Below are 11,863 nucleotides of genomic sequence, written 5' to 3' on the forward strand. Positions count from 1 at the left end.
GGCTCAGTACCCTAATTTTCCAAGGGTCCGCAATAGTTCTTGGGTGCCCATAAGGCAAGTCTGTTGGTCCTTTGCTGCAATTAAGATGTCATCTACACATTGTAACAAGGTTAGTTGGGGGTGGTGTTGTCTGAACTCACCCAGATCCTCATGGAGGGCCTCATCGAAGATGGTGGGAGAATTCTTAAATCCCTGTGGCAGCCGGGTCCAGGTCAGCTGGCCGTTGATTCCTTCTTCCGGGTCAGACCATTCAAAAGCAAAAAGGTCCCAGCTCTTGGATGCCAGGGGGAGGCTGAAGAAAGCATCCTTTAAATCTAAGACCATATACCAATGATGGTCTGATGGGAGAGAGGAGGTTGTATGGGTTCGGCACAGTAGGGTGAATATCTAAAACTCGGTGGCTGACTTCTCGTAAATCCTGCACTGGCTGATAGTCACGAGAATTTGGTTTTTTGACAAGGAGCAAGGGGGTGTTCCAGGCCGACTGGCAGGGTCTCAAGATTTTCTGGGCTAGGAGCCTGCGGATATGGGGGTGATCCCCTGTCGGGCCTCCAGGGTCATGGGGTATTGTCGGACCCAGACGGGGTTGGCCCCTTGCTTGAGATCTGCGTATACAGAAGGGTGGTGTCTGGAAAAACCGGTTCCCCCTGTCTCGGCCCACACCTCAGGGAATTCATCCAGCCATTTTCGAATGTCTACTGGAGGCGGTATAGGTTTCTGGTGCAGCCGATATTCATCTTCTAATTGAATGGTCAGTACTTGGATCGGTCTGCCCGACTGGTCCAGAATTTTGGTTTCGCCCAGGAGGAAATGAATCTGGGCCCCCATTTTGGTCAACAGGTCTCTTCCCAACAGAGGGAAGGGGCATTCCGGAATGACCATGAAAGAGTGGGATACCTGGCCCACACCCAAGTCCACTGATCTTTGGGTAGTCCATTGGTATTGTTTCATTCCAGTAGCCCCCTGCACCCAAGAGGTCTTTCCGGCCAGTTTTCCCTGGGGCTCTAGCAAAACCGAATATTGAGCCCCTGTATCAACAAGGAAGTCAATTGGGGTCCCTTCCACTCTTAGGGTTACCCTGGGTTCAGGGAGGGGCGCTGAACCCCATCCTCCCTAATCGCTCAGTTCTTCGACCAGGATGGGGGTCTTTCGTGGTCCCTTCTTTTTCTTAGGGCATTCCTTGGCCCAATGTCCTTCCTCTTTACAACATGGACATTGTTTTTTTCCTAATGCTGGTCGCGTACGGGGACGGCTCTTACCTTCAGCAGCCAGGCGGTGCAACTGGTGCGCTCTCCCGAGTCGGGAACTGTTGCAGCCAGCAGGATGCGTGCCATGTTACAGGTTTGGCGATCTGCCGCTTTGGCTTGTTTTACCTCGGGGGTTTCTCGGGTGTTGTAGGCTCTTTCTGCTACTGTTATTAAATCCTGGATACTCTTTTCACCCAGGCGTTCAAGTTTTTGTAACTTCTTCCTAATGTTGGAGCCACCTGGTTGACAAAATGCATTATCAAAGCAGCCTGAGTGCCTTCTGCTTCTGGATCCATGGGGGTGTATTGTCTAAAGGCCCCCATTAGCCTCTCCAGGAAGGCTGCTGGACTCTCGGTGGGGCCCTGCTGAACATCTCCCACTCTACCTAGGTTAGTAGGTTTCCGTGCATCTGCCTTAAGCCCCCCCAAGAGAGTCTGGTGGTAGATCCAGAGCCTCTCCTTACCTTGTGCCATATTGTAATCCCAGTTGGGTCATGATAAAGGAAAAGAGGTGTTAATTTCATCTATATTAGTGATGGGTTCTCCATTTGTCCCTGAGACCCTTTTACGGGCCTCATTCTGTATTCTTTTTCTCTCTTCTGTGGTGAAGAGAATCTGGAGCAGCTGTTGGCAGTCATCCCAGGTGGGCTGATGAGTAAAAAGCACAGTTTCTAGAAGACTGGTTAAAGCTCTAGGGTTGTCTGAGAACTTAGCATTTTGGGATTTCCAGTTATATAGGTCACTAGTAGAAAAGGGCCAGTATTGATGAGGTTGGTTTCCTGCCTCATCGAGGGGGCTGGCCACTCGTAAGGGAAGGGTAACGGTTGAGTCTGCCGGCCCCTCCGGGGACCTGGCTCGCTGATGGCGAGTATTTTGTGTGGGCCCCACCCCTCCCACCCTGTGTTTTGTTCCTGGGTGAAGGAATGGTGGGGGCCTGTGGCGGTTCAGGGGATTGGTAAGGGGGAGGAAAGAGAAGTTCTTCTGTTCCCCTCTGCAAGATAGGGTATAGCAGCGCCATTTGTTCAGGTTCCTTGGGATTCTTCAGGTTTTTTCCTACACGTGTCACCAACACCTGAGCGGTAGAAAACCCCTGTTGAGGCAAAAAAGTTTTACCTAAGAAGGGGGAGCAATATGATATTTTCCCATACTATGATATAGGAAACTTGGTCAGGGTGTCCGATCCGCGATCGGAACTGATATCCCGAACTCGGTGTACAGTTCCCAACTCAAAGGTGCCTTCTGAGGGCTAGCCTACATGGAAAGTCGGCCATTCTGCAGTGCAAAAAGTAATTAATTTATTCCTTTTAATTTCTACACTAAGGTCATGAGCGCGCATCTTGACCTCCTTAAAATTATCAGTAACCAAGGATAGAGGTTCAGTGGGAGCGACCTGCTATTGTCTACAGAGAACAGGGGCACTCCGTCCCCCCCCCCGCCCCCGCCGGGGTCGGGGACATCTCCCAACGACCCCAACCAGTGACTCGTTGGCATGTCCACCTGAGTCATATACCGGTCTCAGAAAATAGGCCCTGCCAGAAACGAAAAGAAAGACAGAAAAAAGCTTAATGGCTGCAGATGACTCTCTGGATCGGTCTTTCCGTAGAGCCGGTGGGAGATCCCAGACGAGCCCCCAAATGTTATGCCCAAGTCGCGAAATCTCCCGATGACCACCAGGGAGCTGATATCTGATGCAAAAGCAAGAGAGTTTTTATTACCAAGCTCAAGCTGGGGCTCTCACCGATACCGATGCAGTGGCTATAGGGAGGAGCCCCGGGTTTTGGGTTATATTGCTTATATAGGGAGTGTTCATGGAAAAAAAGAATTTCTATGTAGGGGGATGTCTAATTGGTCACTTTCTTTCGAAGCGGTGTGTGTTGGTTTTTGATTGGCCCCTATTACCTAGGTAGACCACAAGTTCCTGAACGTTAAGTCAGGAGATTCTGGTCTGGGGTCCGATTGGCTTGTGGGTGGTGGGGTGAGGTCAGGGGATTTCCAAAGGCTCTTTTCCTGGAACCTTACAAAATGGAGTTTTTCTGTTAACAAAATGGAGTAGCTTAGGTCCTTCATGGGTAATCCACAAACTAGAGAACAATTATACCAAAGAAGTTCTCACACTGCAGTGAAAGTTCTAGGCCTCCTTCAGACTTCCCAATCTGGGGATCTCACAAAGGGACTGGGAATCCCCAGGGAATCCGACTTTTGAAGGTCAGGGAGATTTGATTACAGATCTCCCACAGGCCTAGGGAAGCAGACGCTTGGGACAAACAAAGCTTTGTGTGCACCAGGGCTGAAGAGAAAGGAGCAGTGACCCCACAAGAGACTGAGTTAGACTTGCATGTGTTTCAAAGTTTCTGGCAGAGGTGTGGGTCAACAGTCACCTGCTGTGGGGTCAGCAGCACTGGCAGCAGCAGGGCTACAGGGCATGTGGGGTGCTGGCATAAGTCTTCTTGGAGGAGGTTGCCACTACCCCTCCCATAGTGCCTATAGCCCACCACAGAGACTTCAAACTTTAGGACTGGGCTTCCTTAGGTCAAACTATAGGGAGGGAGCACAGCCCCACCCATCAGCATAAAATTGGATTAAAGATTTACTGATCATGGCCCTGTCCAACAGAGCATAACCCAGTTTTCCCCACAGTGAGTCCATCCCATCAGGAAGATTGCATGGGCCTCTAATCCTCATCCATCATAGGGCAAACAGAATGAAAACCATAATCAAAGAATACTAACCAAAAGGATCACATAGAGTCACAGCTTTGTGTAACTCAAACTATGAGCCATGCTGTGTAGGGCCACCTAAAACAGATGGGTCATGGATGGAGTTCTGACAAAACACAGTCCCTGGAGAAGAGAATGGCAAGCCATGTCAGCATTCTTGCCTTGAGAACCCCATGAATAGTATGAAAGCTAAAAACATATGACAGTGAAAGATGAGCCCATGAGGTCAGTAGATGTCTAATATGCTTCTGGAGAGAAGTATGGAGAAATGGCTCCAGAAAGAGGGAAAAGGCTGAGCCAAAGTGAAAATGATGCCCAGTTGTGGTTGTATCTGGTGAAAGTAAGTCTGCTGTAAAGAATAGTACTGCATAGGAACCTGGAATATTAGGTCCATGAATCAGGTGAATTGCGGTCAAACAGCAGATGGTGAGAGTGAATGTTGACATTTTAAGGAATAAGTGACCTAAAATGGATGGAAATAGGCAAATTTAATTCAGATGACCATTATATCTACTACTGTGATATCTACTACTGTGGGCAAGACTCCTTTAGAAAAAATGGAGTAGTCTTCATAATCAGCAAGAGTCTGAAATGCAGTACTTGGATGCAATCTCAAAAACAATAGAATGATCTTAGTTTGTTTCCAGTTTGTGTATGGATATGAGAGTTGGACCATAAAGAAGGCTGAGTGCCAAGTTTGAGCACCTTTCAAACTGTGGTGCTGGAGAAGACTCTTGAGAGTCCCTCAGACTGCAAGAAGATCAAACCAGTCAATCGTAAAGGAAATCAACCCTGAATATACATTGGAAGGGCTGAAGCTTCAATACCTCTAACACATGAGGTGAAGAGCTGACTCATTGGAAAAGACCCTAATGCTGGAAAGACAGAGGGCAGGAGGGGAGGCAGGTGATAGAGGATGAGACTGTTGGATGGCATCATCCACTCAGTGGATGTGAGTGTGAGCAAAATCTGGGAAACAAGCATAGGGAAGAGCTGGTGTGCTGCAGTCCATGGGATTGCAAAGTGTCAGACACGACTAAGTGAACAACAGTCTATCAATTATATCAAATGAAGCAATAGAAGTTAAGTTTTAACATTTTAGATAGTCAGATTTGAAACGGAACTTAAAGGAACTAAGACTTAAGGTTCTGAATACCAACTAGGTTTATGCACGTCTTTTCTTATCCAAAAGTATCTTCTCTTAGAAATGGAGTATTTAGTTAATTATCTTGGTGACATTGGCTACAATAAGAGGCCAAGAGACTACAGGTTGCCAACCTGCTGGCATTGCTGGATAGTGACAAGAACTAGGGGCAATGTCCCAAGGACAGAGGAGACCATAGCAATAGGGGTTACTAGAACTAGGTGACAAAGCAAGCTAAGTGCCTTGACAAAACTTACCTTAGAGAAAAACTCAGTCTATTAAGATCAATAAGGTAGAATTGCTTTTCCAAAGGACAGAGGTCAACAGCTGCTACAGAGTGAACATTAGTAAAAGCACTGACTACTGTGAATACTTAAGTACCTGGCAACTCTTAACCTAAAGGATATATGAAGCCACAACAAACCAACAAAACCCCCTTGAAAAATACAACCCCAGTGTTTATCAGAGCTTCACTTCTTTTCTCTCTGGCCAGGCTCTGAGTACAATGCAGCATATGATACAGCATCAACTCTGTCCCAACTCTGTTAACTCTTGGAAATTTATGGGTAATGGTTATTTAACATATCTAGCAATTTAGAAGTCCCTTGAAGACCTTGAATGTCTAACCAGTGTTAGAAACTTTAGTGCTCTAAATGCAAAATTTGTTCCATCAAACTGCATCCTTCTCTACACTTTGCAAGTATGGAGTAGCAGACACATATTTAAGCATTCTGCAATAATATCTGTATTGGGAGTTTTAAATTCATTGGTTGAATATTTGTCATCTAGGTCATTTTCAGTCTTGAAATACCATGTTTCTAGGATGCTTATTTTCCATTTCTCTTTTTTCTGATCCTAGGTCAACATTGTCAATGACGGCTTCTTCAGTTTGTTTCTTGGTTGCACAAACCTCAATGTTTGGTCCAGATCTAACTTGACTTCTTTACTGTCAGAATGTCAAAGACTCCATGTTGCATCTCTTCAATAGGCTGAACTCCTGCCAAAATGGCCTTCTCAGATTGTGACAATATTTTCAGTAGGACTTGAATGGTTTCAGTACATGTGAGGCATATCCAATATCTAACAAACTTTTTTTTGACATCTGGGATATTTTTAATTAGGTCATTCAGTGTAACCAATACTACCACTTCTTGGACATCTCTTATTAATCAGGTTTAGGCATTTAGAAAATATCGTAAAGGTTTCTTTTTTTTGTTTGTTTTTTAATCTTCTGCTATGGTAGTCCAAGGGGTCCCAACTGACTTTTCACTTTGTGCTTTGGGCTCAGGCTGGGTGGCTACTGAACTCGGAAGCCTTTTCACACTTTTCCTTTGCCAGTTTTCCACTCTGATGAGCTTTTCTCTTCTCCACAGTTTATTTGGGTTGAGTCCATCTACTATAAATTCTTTTCACCATGGTATGTCTGTGCTGGTCAATGCTTTTTGACTTTTCTATTTAGTATTAGAAAACAAAGCAGGCCTGGCTACCATTTCAGCTGCTATGCTTCTTGATAAGTGTCTTATGTCCTGAGAAGCACCTGTTTTGATACCAGATGAAACTGTATTTGTGATAACTCTATCTCAAGGTCCTTTCCAAACTAACATTGGTAGGCATATCTTGAGGCCTTGTTTCATGGTGTCTTGGGTATTACTGTAGTGACTTCTTTTTTTTTTTAGGGAAGGGAGATTATTCTTTTCTATGTCAATTTGCATAGTATCCTGTTCCCTTTATTGATTTGGTGTTAAATCAATCCGATTTCTTCTCTGGGTGGATAAAATGGGGCAGGAGGGGGAGATTTTTGCTCAGCGCTACAGAGAACCATGGGAGTCATCATTCTCACCCCCCCTTGATTGCCACATGTAGGAGCAGAGGCAAGCTCTTTTCCAAGCTGGTATAGTGAGGAGAGATACACATTCATCAAAAAGGAGGAAGGAATGACTATCCTGAAGAGTTTAATAGTAGCAGGAATAAAGATGACACAAAACCCATCAAATGAAACAATACTATTTTCAACTGATTGCAAAGTGTCTTCAATTAATAACTTGGCACTTATTTAAAAGGTTTAACAGAAGTGAGACCAAAACATTTTGTATCAACATGAAGTAACAGCATCTTTTATTTAAAATAACAATACACTAGAAAAAATATGGCAAATATAAGTTTGCTTTCATGGAGAACAAAACAATTACAAAGCTCAACTACATACCAAAGTTCACCTAAAAGAACTTTTCCTCTTGTAAGTTAGAAGGGATTTAAAAAAGAAACTAAACTAAGACTTTTTAGAGAATTGGGATACAGATTGCTCAGTCCAAGGGTACCCCAGTTTAAATAGCTACATGAATTGAGACAAAAATTATTTGAACATACACCTTTGTGAGATGAAATGCAGATGTTGAAAGTCAACCATTAGTTCACCCATTATAGCCAAAATAAACTCTGTTCATGTGTATCAACATATTTTACACAAACTTAGTTTCTGTATCTAGCTGGGTGTCTAAAGTGAGTGTGATGGGACTGAAAGGGGGAAATATAGAGCATAGTCCTCAAATAAGACTTCAGGAAATCTGCAAGAGGGGGACTACAAGAATAGGGGGAGAGGTGGGGACTAGCACTGAGCACCCACTGTGTATCAGGCTCCACTGTGGTGACTTCTAATAGGAGGTAGCACAAGTTGTCTGCTCTGAGATGTGGTGCTCCCAAATTTAGTTGCAGTCATCATGAGAGGTTCTATCATTTTTTACTGTTACACTGCTAGTAGGCTGAGGTTTTGTGAATTTAGAGACTGGCTGAAAGTTTCTTGGTTGTTGCAGAACTCTCATTTTTTACTTAAGAATTAATCTTGGACTGAACAACTTGGCCAGAAAAAATCCAAGCACAAGTTTCTTGGGCATGTTAGCATCTTGCTTTGTCTTTTCTGTAGTTTTATTTTTACTATTTTTAAGGAGAAATGCTTGGTTTAATGTCATAACGTTGATGTTGGGGGTCATCTTTAATTGGTAACAATGGCAGAGTTTTATCCTCAGAGTTTTAGTGATTGATACACCTTAGCTAATTAATCATGTTTTAAGGGGATAGCTTTTTCCATTGTTATATATTTGATTTAGCAGGTTTACTGACATATTTATCAGCCATTTTTGTCTTAAGTTTTCAGAACTTTTGTCTCTTCTTGGACCTGGCCTTCATATATCTTCACTGTCCGAGCTCTACCACTGATAATATCTGATTTTCCTGTTTGTATGCAAACATTTTTTCTTACCAGATGCTCCTTGAGCTTTTGTCATCTTTGCTCTGAGCAGGAACTGGACTCTCAGACTTTGGGGGCAGCTGAAAGTCCCTCAGGACAAATGGGGTGCTCAACACAGCTCAGACAAGGGGAGGTGTTTCTGGCTTGACCACCGCAGATGACTCCTCATTTTTAAAGAATCGCCTTTCACCCTGGATGTTCAATAACTTCCATAAACATCCATCCCTCTGACAGAATACCTCTTGTAAGCAGTCATCTTCTCTACTAGTGTCTGCCAGTGTTCAAAAAGACTCCTATCCTTGCCCTCAAAGACAACATTCATGTTTATCCAGGTTCCATTTAAAACCTTGCACTTTGGTTCCTGAAACTGGAACTTTAACAGTCCATAGTTTCAAGGCATCCAAAAGCTCCTGGTGTAGCATAGGAATCCTGTTGTGCTTGTTTTCCTAGCTTGATCAATGTGAAGAAAGCAGCTTAATCTGTTTCCATGAAGGGATTTAACTGCACACCTGAAGAGGGCAGAATTAGAAGAAACACTTCTGATTCTTCTCTCAATACCCTAATGACCCCTCCACAAAGGATGCATAATGATTCACCTGTTTAATGGAAACTGAACAACAAATACTCCTCTCCATGTTTTGCTGAATAGTTGTCTCTAATCTATGGCTCTATAGTTTACAGGTGAAAAAGGTGTTTCTTCATGAAGCTGGTTAGTGCTGACTCAGACCATCAGAATACCGTATTGGATTGAGAAGTGAGCAACTAATGATGGCTTTAGATGTTGGTGCCATATTCCAAGTTGTCATAACACTTGTATGTACTCAGTGATCATGTTCTGTCTGATTTCTGAGGATAAACCTAGGATATCTGATTTCCTACCTTTACTAATGATGAGTCAGGGCTATCCTGTTACCTGGAATCGTAATCATATGTGCATCCTTGGGGTGTGTCCCAACCTCTGTTAAATCCCACAGTCTCCAAGGATTATATGCTTCTATTGTTAACTAAATCATTTGTCTCCAGGTAGTGTTTATCATTCAGTACCAATTCTATCACTTCCCACACTGTACCTGTACACATGGGAACTTTCCATCATGTAGATACCTGTCTCAAATGCTGACTTTATCTTGTCAGGCTTAGACTGTACTACTTCAGGGGCTGTGTCCCTATTGCAGAATTATGTGTCAGATAATGACAATTACAAGTCCCTTGGTAAGGGTAATAGGGAGACTATTTTATGACTGGTGCCTGAAATCAGTGAAAGATTTCCTTAATCTAAGTCTTAGTTCACAGGGTGAAGAGAGAGAACTCTAGAGATCAAGAATAAAAAACCAGTATTTGGATAGCATACATAGTGCATATGTTAAAAAGGGCAGGTAGTTTGTGTTTATGCCTTTATGAAAACTAAACTTGTGACTCAAAACTGGGAGTCCTCCACCCAGTTCCCTCTCCACCAAAACTGGTCCTCAGTGAAGAGAGCAAAGGTAAATCAAAAGTTGCTCAGCCTAAAAGATCAGAATAGGGTATTCAGAATAGGAACTTATTTGGATTGAGAAGTCCAAGAACAGACATAGAGAACAGAAAGGGCTCCTTGTGGGCATGCAAATTAAAGTAGTTGTCATAGTGTGGATCACTCACTTCTGCAGGGAAGCAGGACGACCAGGGTAAGCAATCTGAAAGCTATTACAAGGAATTGGTTTGTATAATTATGGAGGCTGAGAATTCTTAACCTGCAGCTGTCAGGCACAGGAGAGCTGATGTGTAGTTCCAATCCAAGTTCAAAAGCCTGCAAACCAGGGAGCCTATAGCATACACTCTGGTCTGAAAGCCTGGAGGAACGAGACCCAAGAAGAAGAGGCCACGTTTCAGTTAGTCCACAGGCAGGGCAAGGCCGACGTCCTGGCTCAAGGTGGGTCAGGCAGGAGGAGTTCCTTCCTACTCAGCCTTTGTTCTGCTCAGGCCTCCAGCAGATTGGGTGGGGCTCACTGGCACTGGGGAAGGTGTCTGCCATTCAACTCTTCCTCTCATGCCATATACACCCACAGACAGAATGTCAATGTCTGAGCCATGGGGTGCCTGGACATTTGTTCAGTCAAGTTTTCATATAAAACTAACCACGTGGTAGATCTGAGGGCATAGAATTTGGTAATTCAAGATGTAGAAGGTACTTAGAGGCCCCAAAGATCAGTGACTGAATAGACACTAGACTGCAATATAGAGACGACTCAGTACAGTGACTGAGCTGGGAAGTGAGAGGCTAGTCTCTCGTCTTCTCAGACAAGGAGGCCAAAAACAAATTAGTAAGACAAGGAATGGAGGGCTTACTAAGTGTACCAAATCAAAATGACACTATACCTTGAAACATTATCTTGAAGCTTCAGAACACATGCTTATTGCAGCTCCAGTGCACAAATCTACTCTACCTGGGCCTAAGAACTTTGGGATAATAGAATGAACACAATAGCATTTCTAACAAAATTCCCTGCTCTCAAGATGTCTATCATTAAGGTCAAGAGGGTATTAAGTGAACATTGGCCATTTCTCCAGCAGTTGGAATGTGGCATTCTTATGTGGCACAGCAGGGCTTACCCTGTCAATCTGGTGGTCCTTCTCTAAATCTGAGTCAAAAACTGGGATGAACTCCAGCAGGTATGTCTTTAATGCATCTGGACCTGTGTCTTAAGACAGGATTTAAGTGTCCTAAGAGCTTCAGTTCAGTTGCTCAGTCATGTCCAACTCTGTGACCCTATGAATTGCAGCACGCCAGGCCTCCCTGTCCATCACCAACTCCTGGAGTTCACTCAGACTCACATCCATTGAGTCAGTGATGCCATCCAGCCATCTCATCCTCTATCGTCCCCTTTTCCTCCTGCCCCCAATCCCTCCCAGCATCAGAGTCTTTTCCAATGAGTCAACTCTTTGCATGAGGTGGCCAAAGGACTGGAGTTTCAGCTTCAGCATCAGTCCTTCCAAAGAAATCCCAGGGCTGATCTCCTTCAGAATGGACTGGTTGGATCTTCTTGCAGTCCAAGGGACTCTCAAAAGTCTTCTCCAACACCACAGTTCAAAAGCATCAATTCTCCGGCGTTAAAGAACCTCAAAAAACCTATGAAGTTGAGCAGAAACTAAAGAAGCAAAGATTTTTGGTAAATTGGATTTCCATGTCACTCATCTTCCAAATATAGTTCCTTTTCCTAGAGCTCTATTATTTCACTTAGTTTTATTTTTTTCTAACCCTTTGAAGGCCTTGCTATCCTGAACAATTTCCAACGGAATCTATATTTCCTGAATCTAAGAATTTCTACCTATTTGAACAATGTACCTGGGCAGATTTGGTCATGCTTTCTTATTACAAAAGCAGGTTTGTGTTTGCAGATAGCTGTATAGTTGGCTGTGCCTTTTATCTTTCATATCCATGGGAAATTTATCACTCCTATGGTTTCTAGGTATGTATTCTATTGACTTCTCAGTGTCTCAAACTTCATAGACACAGCAGTAATGTCATGGACTTT

The 11,863-nt window shown here is 43.7% G+C and overlaps 1 pseudogene; it reads right to left on the reverse strand.

Annotated features, from left to right (window-relative positions):
• On the reverse strand, positions 511 to 8,388 carry LOC102174496 (annotated as a pseudogene).

Source organism: Capra hircus, chromosome 15, assembly GCF_001704415.2.
Source record: "Capra hircus breed San Clemente chromosome 15, ASM170441v1, whole genome shotgun sequence".
NCBI lineage: Eukaryota > Metazoa > Chordata > Mammalia > Artiodactyla > Bovidae > Capra > Capra hircus.